Source organism: Pistacia vera, unplaced genomic scaffold (assembly GCF_008641045.1).
Source record: "Pistacia vera cultivar Batoury unplaced genomic scaffold, PisVer_v2 Contig425, whole genome shotgun sequence".
Classification (NCBI taxonomy): Eukaryota; Viridiplantae; Streptophyta; class Magnoliopsida; order Sapindales; family Anacardiaceae; genus Pistacia; species Pistacia vera.
The window spans coordinates 201,216-213,146 of NW_022196252.1; the positions used below are offsets into that span (position 1 = coordinate 201,216).

Genomic DNA, 11,931 nt, shown 5'->3' on the forward strand with positions numbered 1-11,931 from the left:
AATCGGGCTCATCCAACTAATCGAGAGCTGATGAGGAGAGTCGTGGAGTCAATCCCGATCTCGCCATGCCGTAACAGACAACCGGGAGCTTAGCGCTCATGGTGGTGGGGATGACGGAGGCCGAAACGGTGGAAACGGAGCTGACCATGGGGAGAAGAGGTAACCGACAGCAATATGATGCGAAGAAGGGGCGAAAACGACCAACGGATAGCCGGAATATGAACAGCCGCACTTCGCCGGAAAAGTAATTTCGACGGGTCTTCAGAAAACGATGGGGAAAGGGATTCGAAGGTACCGATGGAAATCTCTGGTGATTGGGGAGTTCAGATCAAGTCCTGGGAGGTGAGAAGTCACCAGAAATGAGCAGGATCTGGCCTGGAAGATGAAGAGTCGCGGCGGCTAAATCGCGGATTCGGCGGTTTCGCGGCGCTGAAGCAACGAAAGTGTAGATCCGACTGTGGGAAGGAGGATGACCTTGGGGAGCTAGAACGTCCCGAAAAAGGGACAAAATAGCCGGGAAGACGAAGAGTCGCGGTGGGAAGATGAAACGCCGCGGTGGGAAGCTTGGTTCACGGTGGTGATGAAGGGATGATGGTGACCGGAGCAAGGGGAAGCCGAAACGTCACCGGAAATGAAGATGAAGGGTCGCCAGAGCTTGATCAGAGAAGGTGAAGAGTTTTGGTGGCGGCAGACACGTTTCTGCGAACTACACTGGAGTTTTATACAAAATTTGGCAAATTTATTTGGTCCCTCTATGATTGAAACAGACAGAATCAGCCCCTTAAAACATGACATTTTACCCCCTAAACAGCATAAATGAGACAAAATCACCCTTAATCCATAAACCACAACCTATATCAACTCATATACTTTCCAAAATCATTCCAAACACGTTAAATTCATAAGAAAAATATTAAGAAGCTATTTTCGTGAATAAATTCATAATTCTTTAATTGTCTCAATATACTTTAATTTAATCACACATGGGGTATTTTTATCACCAAAATAAAGTTACTTTCATGACTCTAACAATTAATACATTAATATTTTCTTGAATTAATTATTTTCAAAACGGCCTCCCGTTAGATTGCAAAAAATTTTTTACCTTGGAGAGTTAATTAAGTAATTAACATAACATTATGTGATAGAAATAAATTAAGATTTCATATTTCATTGTTTAGTCATCTTCCAAAGGGGGTGGGGGGGGTGGCGGGGTGGGGGGGTGGCAGCAGGGCAGGGCAATTTCCTTTTTCCTTTAACTTTTTCAAATCAGCATGTATGTTGAAGGCTTGAAGCCATCTTACTGAATTTCACAGAAAAACCCAATCTTATTGTAAATATATTGCCACCTTTTATATTTTATTTTCTTTTTTAGCAAATAATAATTCTGGCCACCCAAGGCTTCTCACCTGCCTTCTGTTCACAGTCAACAACCAAATCAAATAGTAATTATATTTTAAACTAGACACTACAAATCAATGTAAAATCTAAACTGCCAGATTCTAATAGAGTTTATGGAGGATTTTGGGATCTAAACAACACAGTTAATTCACACATAACCTAATTCTTTCTATTTCCTTTCCTTCTTTACTCATAGGAAGATAAAATCTTTCAGTTGAAAATGACTTCAATCCGATCTCGCTGCAAATGTAATAACAATGGCATCCAGAACCGATGGATGTTAGCGGTCTTCACAAGGTTTATCCAGCCTCAATGTCTCAAAAATAATGTGTAATCCAAAAGAACAAACGCTAATTATAGCTTTAGATCAATCAACTGAATTGCCAAACTCAAGCTTTACACGCTTTGAGACTTTGAGTGGGTTTCCTTCATCAGTCAAGGCAATCCTCTGCAGTCCCAGAGGGATGGGTAAGCTGCCATGCAAGCAGTTTTTGTTGCTGCCAAGTAGAGAATTAATTACCCACTCCCTAACAAGTGGCCCTCCAGATTTAAGCTGCAAAACACTCAAATCTCCTTCCCTTAACCAAAGGTTTCACATCCCACACTTTCTCAAGACCTGCATTTCGACAATTTGAACATCAAACAAGACATGTTAAAATTTTGTTTCATGCACAATATCAAGCATTTTGCGTGTATGCTAGAATTCATCACCAAGTTGTACTACAAACTGATGAAACTTTGTTTCATATCTTGCAAAAGAAGGGCCATCCATTGATTTCAATCTTCTAATGGATATTTTCATTCAATTTAATTGTATTCTAAAACCAATTTACTACATTTTTTATTATTATAAGCTATCATAGAACTATCTAAATGGCTAGCTGGCTACTCAACAATGGCCATGCTTAAGCATCAATGAATTGTATTTAGTAATCCATAGTCTGGAGGGTCAAAAAGTACTATCAAGTGTGAATTAACGCGAACTGTAAGGACTATAGAAAGGAGCATTGGCCATACCTAGTTTAGTAATTGCATTCTCAACTGCCTCAAATAAATCTTGTCTTTTGTCCAGTTGAAAGTGCTGTGTTAGAATATCATCAGTATGGTAAACATCACTGGGATATAACAAGATAGACATCAACAAGCAACTCACCAAAAATCTTTGATTTCTCTGAGAGAAATCCTGCATAAATAAGAATAAGAAGTCAGCTACAAGGAACTGTGTAACTCAAGGTATACCATCCCAGACAATGTGCTTTACAACAGAAACAATAATTATGCAAATATCACGTCAAGAGAACCTGTAAAGAAAATAATGTTTTGTTGCTATCATAAAAACCTAGTCCACTTCTGTCATTCTGCTTCCTCATAATACACACCTTTTACTTTCTATCAGAAATATATAAATAGTAAAATGAGGAATTCATAAAGGACACTATTATGATATATATGCCTCTATAATCTTATACTTCATTGGAATGGAAATCTTAAAAAATAACTCGTGCCTAATATAATTGATGAAATGTCAACTTCAGGACATGTTTGAAAGTACTTCCATGTCAGCTATTCAATGTTTTACTAGTGAAACTTTGCAATCTCCATGAAAGGTCAAGTCATGTATAATTCTTTTTCATTGGTCAAATAAAGTCAGGTTTATGCACACTTTAAGGAGGAAAATCCTTGTGGATAATTTTAGTTGATCTAGGACTTCATTGGTGGGGTCTTCACCCCCATGGAAATTGTTTTATATCATGCAAGATTTTTGGGGTTTCCCGGATGTAGAATTACAAAAATTTTGCATCACAGGCATTTATAATTCTCCCTTTACACTTTATATAGGCTTCTTTCGATAGTTTAGGCTTATTACTACCCCCCTTTCTAGGCGTTATTTTCTTGCTTAATAAATTTCTTGGACCATCGAGGTCCACCAAAAGAAAAACTTCACGACATATTAGTAAAAAGTAAGAAACCAGGACAATGATTTCAGAAATTTAAGCAGAATTGCAGACCGCTGTCCTAATTGTTACAGACAACTAAAAGCAAGACCTTGTCAAAATCACAACATCAGCAATTCATACCTGTCAAAACTCGCCGTTCAAAGGAACAGAATCACCAACAATTCTCTACCCAATCAACTTCAAAAAGTTGACGTCCTCAGTGGATACAAGATATGGAATCAGGATAAGAATTTCTCAATGACTTGTGAATGTTATTACCTAGAAAGAAAAGAAAAACCTAACTTATAATACAGTAGAGATTCATGAAGTCCGATACAGGTTGACAAAGTACACTCTATGCAAAAATGCAAAGTTAAGAAATAAGAAGTAAGTATATTTAGGCATACTGTTTCAGCATCACTGGCTTTTCGCTTGAGGACCCCTGAAAATGTAGTTGACAATAGGTATCTGCATGAAGGACAGAGGTTTAGCCTTTAAGCGCATAAATGAGATTTTGAGAATTATGCTTAGATATAAAAGACAAGATATCAGTATTCTTTTAAGCAGCAGATAAAAGAGTTTTGTGAATTCATGCTGAGATAGAAAGCATAGATATCAATATTAAACTTTATGCCCACCATTATTACGAACCCTTATCTCCTCTCCTATTACTCTCGTGGCAGACATTTTGGTTAAGGCAGCTCAAGCCAGAGCTTATTCAAGGCTTCAAGATTCGTCTTTGTTTTCTATTCATATTAACTGGAAGAGAGTCTTGGCCTCTTGGGCTGATGTTGCAAGAGTTGCCAGAAGTAAATAAATATCTCAATTCTTTGTTCATACTGCTAATAAATTGTAAACTGAATTTTATTTTTTTTCCTTTTGGGAAACTTTGCATTTAGCTTTTTGTCCCCCTCTAAGAGAGTCTCTGTTAATATAGCACCGGTTTCTCTAATATTAATACAATTTTTCGGTTAAAAAAAAAAAAAAAAAAAAAAAAAAGGTTCCCAGTAGAACTGGATGCTTGCAAGAGAAGACATCACCTCATGATTCCAGCATCAATACGGACTTAGGACTACTAAAAGTAAGGTAACCCCAAAAATAAAGTTCTAATGTCTTGCATAAAATCTTCTATATATTACCTTATATCAAATGTTGATCTTACACTTCTATTGGAAAGGCTCACCGAAGTTTAGTCAAAGGGACTCTAAATTCCAGATATTCACTTAGCCAGAGCTTATTAAGAAAAAAAATAGAGGAATTAAATCCACAAAGTCCAAAACTCATGATAATTCCAAAAAATTTTGAACCCTAGTGACAGTTGCTGCAGTGAAAAAACAATAAGTGGCAGTTTACGGATTAAAAATATTCATGAACATCAAAATAATTCCAGCTACATACACAAATAAAATGTATAAGCCCAATGTAAAAATTGTCAAACCACACCAAATATAACTGGAAGATATAAATGAAAATCAATGCTACAACACAAGAAAACAAACACACCTTTTTTGGTTTGTTATCCTTATACGTGATCTCTGAATGGGATAAATAGAGCAGCAAACAGGGAAAGCCTTCTTTGCTCATCCTACATTCACATATGACAAGAATATGTAAATTCAAAGCCTAATACATAAAAAATATAAAATAAAAATAATATACAAAAGATTAGAAAAAAAGAATAAAATTAAACAAAATGAACTGAGACCATGATCAGCACTAGTTGCCACCAAAATGGAATAAAAATATAAAAGGGAAAATAGCACTGACACTGAAGTTTGAACACCCCATAATTGAGTAAGGTTAAGCAGCATCCAGTAAGCAATGCAAAGCCTATATCAGAAACAAAAGATTATAAGTGTGATACAGACCCATCCAGTTAATAGCTATCTACATATGCTAAAATTCTCATGGCCAAATAACACTGATTCGTAGAGGATACTATCTAAGCAAGTCAAGTAAGAAAAAAAGTTAGATGCAAAATTATAAAGAACTTAAAAATGATTAAAGAAAGGATATCAGTAAAATAAAACTAGTGGGTTTTCCCATCAGATAATATTATCAATGTTTTGAATTCTTGTACCTAACATGCCACAGAAATAGAAAACAAATTGTCAATAAATAGTTAAAGAGATCAATAGAAGCAATATCCTTAAGACACCAGTACTAATAACTGGAATCCTGTACTTTTGTTTCTAATGCAACATATTCTCAAGATCCCGCTTCAACAAAATAAAAACCAAGTACAAGGTGATTTAGGACAACAAAGGACAAAAGGAAAGATAAAGGTAAGCGATCGAGAGAGAGAGAGATAGGGAAATTAGATAAATAGTAGAAGAGACAAAAATAAGAGAGAAACAGATTGCAAGAATTAAGGAGAAGACAAGAGCAAAATCGAAAATCTAAATATCAAAGATAAGGGCTCTTGGCACCAAATACACGGAAACAATTTTAAACCTAGCAAACAACATATAAATTCAATGAAAAAGATTAAAAGATTTAGAAAGAAAGTCATATAATGTCTATTGACTGCCATTGTCACAGTACACCACATTATTTGAAAATTACAAACTCTGATCTGGTCTTCGTTTTTTCAGTTTGATCTCAACCTCAATTTGAAAAATTTATGTCCCAGTGAATTCACAATTCAAAAAAGATTTCCAAATACAGATCTTTTGATATGTGATAATTTTGAACAATTCATACCTATCACATCCGTCTGATACTGCAGGCTCAGATTTAGGAGGAAGATTAACAACAATCCAAAAAGTTGCAAATCACAAATGTAGGTCATCGCTTAACTGGTTGATTGCCAGAGACCATGAGATAATCTGCAAAACAATTAGCAACAACAAAAAATGAATAATAATTCACAATACATATTGTAACCAATAAATTTCCCTAATCTACATGAACTTCTGTCCCAGAAATCAAATTATATTCCTAAAAACTACCATCTGAAAATTGACAACGAACACACTTCAGTTTCAATGCGCTCTTTGCTAATTTTGGCTGCAAGAGCAGCTTTCACCTCATCATAGGCAGCAGCTTTTTGTAGTTTTCATAGATTATGAATCCAAAACTGCACCTAATAGAAAACATACAAGTAAAGATGGGTGAGAAGCAAGTTTGAGTACAAAACAAGTAATCAAGCAGGAAAATGGCGAAATCATTCAGCCAAATTAATCATAAGGTGTACCAAGAAACCTTGTGCAGTATAACAAGATTGGCAATGAAATGCTAAGGTTAAATATATAGGAATTCACTCAGTGTTCACTATATGCAACAGTATCGCCTTGCCTCCACAGCATTAGCCATCAGAACAGCAAAACCAAACAAGAACTTGATATTTAATATCAAGGCTAATAAAATTTTGTCATTCAGGTGACTGATGCCAATCACAGTCTTGGTAGAAACAACTACTAAATCACAGTAATGGCTTCCTTAAGATCCACACCAGTTCTCAACATTTACATAACAAATAGTGCAATCTGAGCTTAGTGCAACCAGATATTTGAATGAATCTTGCAGTATGTAACAATTTTTTTGTTACTTCTTGATGTGCATTATGTGTGTTGTGCCTATATAAGCACCAGTGATCTGGTAAAAGATGAAGTGGAAGGAAAAAAAGGCCAATGGTATGCTGTGTTAGACATAAGGGCATATAACTAAAATTTATCAGGAAAAATTAAACCAAAACGAAACTCAAAGGGGATCACTCCAAAAATGTAGCTTTTGGAGGCATGGAATCACAATTTTTCCAAATTTTAGTTCTTCAATTCCAGAAAAAAATTTATAGGAAAGGCAAAATAATAATAATGAGAAGTTTAACTCTGTGGACAAGTAGTTCTTGAAAAGATAAAATCAAATAAAGTAATATCAACCTCTTCCAGTAAAATCTTCATAGAGCTTGTGTTGATATTGTCGAACAAGTTGACCGAAGGAAAAGTAAACCCCATTATTACAATAATATAGAATTACCTTTAAAGTATATATAAAGAGAAGTCCAAGGAAGCTGTATACAACCAAAGGAATGATTTACAACAGACAAATTCTAAGCATTTAATGAGTTCTACCAAGTAAAGCAAAATATTAACAAGATATGAATTATTTCAAGTGACGATCACTTTTAAAAACCAATATAGACGTTATGCTTTTAATTTCCAGTATAGAGATGATACCTATTAATGGTCAGATCCCTTCAATAAGCATCTTCTTCTGCTGTGCCAATTTTCTGCAGTGAGGCATGAGTAAACTTGGTAATTTCATCATCAAAGATCAGACATCATTTCTTCATCCTTACCAAATATAATTGGATATGCAAAATGTTATAGGGATTGAAAATGCATAATTGTGAAAATAATATCCTTTAAAAGTTCATTGATGACATTGGAACATCCACAGAATAATGAAGCTTGAAAGACCTTTGAAAAAATAAAAAGAAACCATAAATATAAAAATGATGTAAACTAATTTACAAATTACCAAATCCTTGTCTATGCCTTCTAAAAGCATTCCAAAATGAGAAAGCAGAAATGATATCAGTATGGTATTATAAAAAGAGCTTCTAAGCACTGAATGGATATATTTAGACAAAAAAGTGAACACAAATGAGTAATAAAGTCACAGAAGTTGAAAATGTGATTAACAGTTTACCATCGTAGGAATGCAGCTATTCTCGCTGTAGTCTTCACATCTTAAGTTTACAAAATCAATCCATAAATTAAAAAGCTACAACCTTGCCGTCTCTAAGTGTTTGGACTGATCTGGATTACCGAAAAATTTAAATTAAACTGTAAATTGCCCAGAAGTAACAAAATAGCACACAAGATTCAAAAGTTTATCATCCACAAGTCCATGGTTAAAATCATTACCTGAAAAATTGTATCCAACAAACATATTCAATGATATGAATATGGATATGCATATGCATATGCAAAAAAAAAAAAAAAAATTACTCAGACTGGAATAAGGATATTTTTAAATGACAAAGGGAGAGACAAAAAGGGCAGGGAAAGCCCTCACTGATAATTATATGTCAAGCAAAGGACAAAAACATACCACAGTAATCAGAAAAAGATGAAAAATAACTAATATTCAACTGACAACAAAAAGCAAATTAGGCCAACGAGAACATAAACTTTATATGCCAAAAATTCTTAAAAATACTTTATTAACAAGAGGTTTATAGTGATGCGTTATAAATGTCTCACAACAAAACTCCAGAATTTAAACAAACAATAAAACTATCCATATGTTTGTATGTATCTCATCAAAATTTAAAAACTGTTTCTTTGTAAATTCTCAAGAAAATTTTCAGTTTCCATTATACTTTTTCATTCAACATTAATCCACTTATTTTGAGTTGGAATTAAGAAACCATACAGAGTAAAAATCTAACTCTTAAAAAATTAACAGAACTGAACTAAGAGATTACTCAATAAGATATATCATACATTACGTCAATTCTTAGCACAAATGAAAGAAAATGCACAAATGGTGTACCTTGGAATAACCCCTAAGCCTGAAGGCGGCTTTTCACCCGTGGATGCTACATACTGAGCCACCTTATTCGCAAATTCACTTCCCAACATGTTGTCAAGCGCAATATCAATGTCATAACACTCTTTCCCCAGAAGCTGTAAAGGACAACAAATTAAAGCTACTAAATTTAAATGTAATTTCAATAGAAAGCAAACTTCCCTTAAGTCCAGTAAAATCGGAAAGTAACACTTAAGTCCTTATAATTTACCCTTATGGCCTTACCCTCAGCCGACCTAACCCGCCCACCTAGTGTCCCTTTCACTAACCCAGAAAACATCACCAGAAACAAGAACCTGAATTTTCGGAAAGTCAGAAAGTACCAAAAAAAAAACAGTTTAATTCTATGGTAGCATTGGTAGGAGGCGCCTGTGGGGTGATGATGGGGATGGAGCATTGGAGTGTTTGCGTTTTATTTTATTTTTATTTCATATTTATGTTTATATTTATTATTACTATTATTTAAAATATGAATAAGTACCGAAATACCTTTACCCGTTCATATTAATATAACTGCTGTTAACTGACAAGGAACAAAACTATATTGCATTAAATACCAAACACAATATTGCATTAAATAATATATCAATTTTAAAATAATATAGTATATACTACATAAAATAATGTTTACTAGAACTATGATATTAGTTAATACAATGTTACTTGGCAATAATTTTAAGTAAATAAACATTGTAAATTAATTTAATATTTATCAATTTAAATATATAGGTGCCAGTCATACTATGGTTAATGTCGGTTAATGGTGTTGACTACCGTTGATGGTCATTGACCATCATTGGATTGGTGTTGACCACTGTTGGAAAAGCGTTAACCGGTGTTTGATCATCATTTTGACTTTTATTGACCGGCATTGACCATTAAAAATATGTTTATCTTTCGATTTTTTTTAATTTATTAGTTAAATAATAATTGTAAAATATATTAATTTTTAATAAATAAAGTTTTGTTAGAGAACAAAAATAATATTATGTAATGTAATTCATATATCAAATATAGCATGGTATAAAATTAATACAATACAATATTCTATCAAATATCATATAACATTTACTCATTTAGTATAACATTATATAAGGCAATACTATGCTATGCAATTTGCTTAATATTATGTTATGTCACGTATCAAACATGCTCATATATTACTCTTTACATGCTCATATATTATTCCTTATTGCATTGGAGAATGAGAATCTTTGATTTAGTAAAATTGAAGGGCAAATCATAGGGTTAATTTGGTAAATACCCATATTTCTCAGGAGTTTCAAAGAACCCAATAGTACTAAAAATATACTTAGAAAAAAAAAAAAAAAAGATATTGAGAATATGAGTTTAGCCTCCATTATGTTAAAATCCTTAATAATGTTTTGTTTAAATAGAACATGACAATTTAACCCATCTAATCCTAAAACGGCCTCTTCTCTTTACCTGTCTAATTCTTATATTTAACAAATTCACCATTTCTCCAACAATCCAAGAACTAGCATCCTTGAAGCCGAAAAACAACCTCACGACACCAACAGAGAGATATGAGGCTAGATCAGGCCTTACTGCCTATCGATAAAGTGGCACAAGGTCATATCATGCCTCATTGCCACCAAAAAAGTGGTGCAAGGCTAGATCAAGCCTTGCCCACTTCACTAGTGGCTTAGGAGGCAAGATCAACCCTCTCATGCCTCACCAGTAGAATGAGAGGCCACATCTAACCTCGTGTCACACCATTGGCGACTTGCAAAGCTATATCAACTTCGCATCACCAATGGCTTGCAAGGCCTGATCAAGCCTCACATCGCTTTGGCGACAACTTGCAAGGCTAGATCTAGCCTAACACACTAGTAACACTTGCTGAGTAGTGGTGTAGGGGGAAAAAAAAGAAGAATAAAAAGGATAAAATTGAAGAAAAACAAATAAGGGTTTCTTAGGAAATGAAAAGTCTAAAATGCCCAAAAGTTGATGTTAGATTTCTAGGGTTTACTTTATCCATTATCTAAGCAGCAAATCGTTTATCAACTCAACAATAAGAGATTAAACAAATGAAGATAAGGAATCAATCAAGCATAACCAAGACACAAAAATTATAGTGGTTCGGCTTTACAGCCTACATCCATTCTCCAAGGCTCACAATAGGGCGTTCCATTATCAATCAACACAGTACAGAGTAAAGATCAGATCAGAACATAAAAGATTACAATAAGGGAAGAACACACCCAAATCCGAAAACCCTAGGTTTTCTTCAATCTGAAATCTGCTTCTTTCTTCAGCATCAGCATGTGTTAAATACACATGCTCCCTTCCTAGATTGTCATCCACCAGCCTACGTGGCGACCAATTTTCCTGAACCAATCTGCTGCTCGACCACCTTTAATTTGCTAGAGCCCCCCTGAGGCCTGGTTGTTTTCTTCTTTCCCGAGCCATCATGCTACTCGGACGCTTTCTATTTCTTTGAGCTCCTAATCAACTCAGGTATTTTCTTCACTGGCCCCTTTTGGGGCTCAGGAACATTCTTCCCATCAACTACCTTAAAGGCAGTTGTAGGCCTCTTTGCGCTTGGGCCTTCCCCAAACTCGCCACCGGCATGCTTCATGCCGGCGATGTCTACAAGCATCTTCGTCACCGAAGTAGTCGATGCCTTCTTGGCAGCCACCGGGGTCGCCATTTTCTTCTTGAGGCCCTTGGCTTTCTCAGCCCACATTTCTGGGGGAAAAGAAACAAATGAACAAGCAACCTATTTGCGTGGGAAAGTAAACACGAGCAAGAGACAACTTAAACCTTTCTCCAAAATTGTAAGAAATCTGGCCTCATCCCGAAAAAAGCCGTAGGCTAGTTTTCAAGTGAGGAAGCGTGAGAAGCTCGTTGACGTTACGCTGATCACCAGGAAGGTCGCTAAAACTCTGTAGCCTTTGTAAGCTCGCGGCTGAAAGATAGTTATGCTCGACATTAACTGCTGAACAAAACAACTTAGTTAGCTCGGATACAATGCTCGAAAGTGACCCTTGTGCACACGAGGAATCAATGTCTTACTCACGTCTGAAGTGAA

At 35.1% G+C, this 11,931-nt stretch overlaps 1 pseudogene; it reads right to left on the minus strand.

Moving 5' to 3' along the window:
• Positions 1-1,949: 1,949 nt before the first annotated feature.
• Positions 1,950-9,748, minus strand: LOC116143061 (annotated as a pseudogene).
• Positions 9,749-11,931: the final 2,183 nt, after the last annotated feature.